Source organism: Colobus angolensis, unplaced genomic scaffold, assembly GCF_000951035.1.
Source record: "Colobus angolensis palliatus isolate OR3802 unplaced genomic scaffold, Cang.pa_1.0 Scaffold530, whole genome shotgun sequence".
Classification (NCBI taxonomy): domain Eukaryota; kingdom Metazoa; phylum Chordata; class Mammalia; order Primates; family Cercopithecidae; genus Colobus; species Colobus angolensis.
In genome coordinates, this window is record NW_012118822.1 from 755,992 (window position 1) to 761,614 (window position 5,623).

The window sequence follows — 5,623 nt, forward strand, 5'->3', positions numbered from 1 at the left end:
GGAAATTAAGTTTCAGGATAAAATATATTTTACTGTGCCTTTCAGGACTATGATGCAGCCAGAGGATTACACAGTTCTGATATTTCTTTTAACTAAATAGTATCTTCCCTTTTTAAAATATAAGCATATCATGTTTGGTCTGAAGTTTGCTTAAAAATTTGTTCATGACTTGGCACACATGGCTGAAAGAGAGAGAATCCAAAGTTATATAGAAAATACAGTCATGGTACAATGGTTAATTTACAGCTACTTTTAGCACCTTTTCTCTTTACTGGGCTGAAATTAAACAGGATCTTTTGGTGTTTTGTGTCATAGATAGATGTATATTTTTATCTGTACATTTTTTCCCCTGTTAAAATAGAATTTTAACAACAGGGAAGACACTCATGATATCCATAAACGAATACAAAAGAATAAAAAAATTGTAAAACTCTGTAAGATCCTAGCACATTTTCTATTAAATCTTCCCCAAATGCATTATTCTGAAAAAAATTAAAATACACAGAAGAACTGAAAGAATAGTATCATAAACACCAATGCACATTTCACCTGAATTCAAAAATTGTTATCAATGTCACATTTGCTTTCTATCTCTAGACACACACACACACACACACACACACATTTATTAATGTGGTACTATTTGAAAGTAAGTATCAGAGATCTTGCCATTTCATTCCTAAACAGTTTAATGTGTACCTTCTGAAAATAAGGACATTCTCCTATGAAAATAAATAATTCCTCAATAAAATAAAGTATCCAATATATAATCAAAATTCAATTGTCCCCAAATGTCTTTTATTGATTTTTCTTTTTTTTTTCTTTTTTCTTTTTTTTGAGACGGAATCTCGCTCTGTCACCCAGGCTGGAGTGCAGTGGCTGGATCTCAGCTCACTGCAAGCTCCGCCTCCCGGGTTTACGCCATTCTCCTGCCTCAGCCTCCCGCCTGGCTAGTTTTTTGTATTTTTTAGTAGAGACGGGGTTTCACCATGTTAGCCCAGATGGTCTTGATCTCCTGACCTCGTGATCCGCCCGCCTCGGCCTCCCAAAGTGCTGGGATTACAGGCTTGAGCCACTGCGCCCGGCTTGATTTTTATTTTCTATCCAGGATCCAATCAAAGATCCTGCATTCAATTTGCCAGTTAGGTCTCTTTAGCAGTTTTACATCTAGAACAATCCTTCTACCTTCTTTTCCTATGTCATTGATTTTTTGGAAGTTCCTAGGACAGTTTTCTTTCATCATTATCCACTTTCTGAGTTTGTCTGATTGTTTCTCATGTTACTGTTTAATTTGGTTCTTTATTGCCTATAAACTGGAGCTTCAGAGACTTTAGATTCAGCTTAAATATTTCTGGCAGTGACACGTCATGGGCAATACAGTTCAAGTTCCCTTCATATTTCATTGCATCAAGTGACACATGCTAGGTTGTCTCTCCTGAACAATGTTAAATTTGGTCACTTAGTAAAGGTGGGAATTTCCAGATATCTCCATGGTAAAGGTACATTTTCTTTTCTTATAAATTGTGTTTGGGGTGGTTACACTTTCACACCAAGTTTACTTTTCCCCAACTATCTTCCTCGGAATGATTGTAAGTTAAATTCATGATATCTGCTTAAATCATGAACCAGCTCCTCATCTTGCACAAGACCAAGGCCAAATATCATGTTCTCTTGTGGCTGAAAAACTTCAGCTTCTGGTCGTTAGTATATATGCTTGACCACCCCACTGCTATTCTCAGCCTTGTATAACATCTTGCATATTTAATATACTTTGTGGTATCTTGTACACCAAAAGCTCTCGATTTGAATATCCTTATCACTTTTCCCAATTTTTCATTATTTCTTTTGAGCTTGGCTATGTTGTTTTATTTTATTTTTTATTATTTCAATAGTTTTTGAGTAACAGATGGTGTTTGGTTACATGGATAACTTCTTTAGTGGTAGTTATCCTGAGATTTTGGTGTACACTGTTCTCAATGTTAGTCTTTTGTCTTTCACTCCACTCTCAACCTTCCCCACTGAGTCCCCAGAGTCCATTATATCATTCTTATGCCTTTGCAGGCTCATAGCTTAGTGCCCACTTATAAGTGAGAATATACAACACTTGGTTTTCCATTTCTGAGTTACTTCACTCAGAATAATGGTCTCCAATTCCATCTAGATAGATGCAAATGCCATTATTTTGTTCCTTTTTATGACTGAGTAGTATTCCATGGTATATATATGTCACATCTTCTTTATCCACTCATTGGTTGATGGGCATTTAGGCTGGTTCCTTTTTTTTTGCAATTGCAAATTGTGTGACTATAAATATCCATGTACAGGTGTCTTTTTCATATAATTGTTTCTTTTCCTCTGAGTAGATACCCGGTAGTGGTGAGAGGTGAAGCAAGTTGACCTTCTGGGTCAGGTGGGGACTTGGAGAACTTTTGTGTCTAGCTAAAGAATTGTAAAAGCACCAATCAGCGCTCCATAAAATGAACCAATCAGCACTCTATAAAATGGACCAATCAGCAGGATGTGGGTGGAGTCAAATAAGGGAATAAAAGCTGGCTGACCGAGTCAGCAGTGGACAACCCACTCAGGTCTCCTTCCATACCGTGGAAGCTTTGTTCTTTCGCTCTTCATGATAAGTCTTGTTGCTGCTCACTCTTTGGGTCTGCACTACCTTTATGAGCTGTAACACTCACTGTGGGGGTCTGCAGATTCATTCCTGAAGTCAGCGGGACCACAAACCCACCAGAAGGAAGAAACTCCAGACTCATCTGAATATCTGAAGAAACAAACTCCGGACACACCATCTTTAAGCTGTAACACTCACTGCGAAGGTCTGCGGCTTCACTCCTGAAGTCAGCAGAAGGAAGAAACTCCAGACACATCTGAACATCTGAAGGAACAAACTCTGGATACAGCATCTTTAAGAACTATAACACTCACCATGAGGATCTGCGGTTTCAGTCTTGAAGTCAGAGAGACCAAGAACCCACCAGAAGGAACCAATTCCGGACACAGTGGGATTGTTGAATCAAATGGTAGTTCCACTTTTAGTTCTTTAAGGAGCCTGCATACTGTTTTCCATAGTGGTTGTACTAGTTTACATTCCCACCAGCAGTGCAAAAGTGTTCCCTTTTCAACACATCCATCTATTGTTTTTTGATTTTTTAATTATGGTCATTCTTGCAGGAGTGAGGTGGTATTGCAATGTGATTTTGATTTGCATTTCCCTGGTAATTAGTGGTGCTGAGCATTTTTTCATGTTTGCTTGTCATTTGTATATCTTCTTTTGAGATTTGTTTAATCATGTCTTTAGCCTACTTTTTGGTGGGATTATTTTATTTTTCCTTGCTTATTTGTTTAAGTGCCTTGTAGATTTTGGATATTAGTCCTTTGTCAGATGCATAGTTTGTGAATATTTTTCTCTCACTCTGTGGGTTGCTTGTTTACTCTGTTGATTATTTCTTTTGCTGTGCAGAAGTTTTTTTAAGTTTAATTAGGCCCCATCTACTTATTTTTGTTTTGTTGCATTTGCTATGCAACAAAAGTTGGTCATGAATTCTTTGCCTAAGCCAATGTCTAGAAGAGTTTTAGTGATGTAATCTAGAATTTTTATGGTTCCAGGTCTTCGATTTAAGTCTTTGATCTATCTTGAGTTGGCTTTTGTATAAGGTAAGAAATGAGGATCCAGTTTCATTCTTCTACATGTGGCTAGCCAATTATCCTAGCAGCATTTGTTGAATAGGATGTTCTTTCCCTACTTTGTTTTCCTTTGCTTTGTTGAAAATCAATTGACTGTAAGTATTTGACTTTATTTTTGGGTTCTCTATTCTGTTCCATTGGTCTACGTGCCGATGTTTATACCAGTACCTGCTATTTTGGTGACTATGACCTTGTGGTATAGTTTGAAGTCAGGTAATATGATGCCTCCAGATTTATTATTTTGCTTAGTCTTGCTTTGGCTCTGTGGGCTCTTTTTTGGTTCCATATGAATTTTAGGAATTTTTTTTTTTTTAGTTCTGTGAGGTATGATGATGGCATTTTGATGGACTATATATGTATATTTTGAACCAGTATTTGTATATGTTTTGGTGCTAGGAGGTCTATTTAAGCTCATTTCAGACCTAAGATAGTCCCAGCAGGTACATGAGTCCAGGAGAAAAATCCAAGGAGGGAGAAGAAGAAAGGAGGAGAAGGGAAGGAAGGAAGGAGAAGCAGAGGAGCAGGAAAGGAGGAAAAGGAAGGAGGAAGAGGAGAAGGGGGAAGAAGAAGAAGAAAAAAGCCAGTGGCCTATTAGAAAGGATTCTTAGATAAAAGCAAGTTATTCTTTGCAGTATTTGTATGTCTTCTGTTGCTTTTGGCCATAAGGACAGTGCTCTGCTGGTGAATTCATTTTCTAGATACAGAAAGAGCAGGTGTGCTATGCTTATATCAGAGCAGGTGACTGGGTGAGAAGGATAAGCAGAAAGATTTTGAAACTGACTCAGGCTTCTCTGTCTTTGCTAGCTGGAGCTAACACATCTTAGAATAATTAGTCCTTTTAATAAAAGTCATGACTGTAAAAATGGAAGTTCTTTTAATTCAATAAATTCAATAGATATTATTTATATAAATGGGTTTGATGTCTCTACTATTTTCAGCTTCTTCAATGTTGAAACATTTTCATTTTCTGAAGATGAACTTGATTTCTTAAAACAGTTGGAATTTGTGAACTAAGCCTGGTGACTAAGAACTGTGAAATAAACAAAGTAATACCAACTTGGTAACATCAAAAATATTTTCACTGAAAGTACACAAAATACTGAAATGAATTACAAGCCGATTATTATGCCATAGTTTGCACCTATCTATGAATATCATATGTTTATGATCCATAAATAACATTTATTGATTTACTGTTAGTTTAATAATCATACAAACACAAGAATTATATTTTCATTGTAACTGTGTGAAACTTTGAAAAAGTTTTTTTTAGTTACTATGTTGCAGTTGAGAGCTAAATAGCTGTTTCTCTTCATTCTCTCTCTTTTCCCTTTCCGTCCCGTATCACCTTTCTCTCTTATCATGTCATTCCTGCTCAAAAATACTTTACGTATTGGTATGGCCTTTGACTTAAGCCCAACATCCATCACTCAGAACACTATAATCTAGCCCCATCTTACTTAACATATTTATTTTATTTTTACTTTTTTGAGACAGGGTCTCGCTCTTTCACCCAGGTTGGAGGGCAGCTGCATGATCATAGCTCACTGCAACCTCGAACTCCTGGGCTCAAATGATCCTCCTGTCTCAGCCACCTGAGTAACTGGGACTAGAAGTGTATGCCATCACACCTGGATAATTTTTAAATTGTTTTTGTAGAGATGGGGGTCTATATTGCCCAGGCTGGTATTGAACTCTTGGCCTCAAACAACCTTTCCACTTCTGCCTCCCAAAGTGCTGAGATTACAGGCATGAGCCGCTGTGCCTGGCTTTGATTTAACGTATTGCTTCTATTGTCTCTTCCATATATCTAGTCTTCTTTCTTTTCCTTTTTGTACATACTACTTATTAATTTATTAATAATGCATTTATTAAATACTGTTTATTAAACACCTATGAGGGACTGTGCTAAAATCTGGCAATGGAA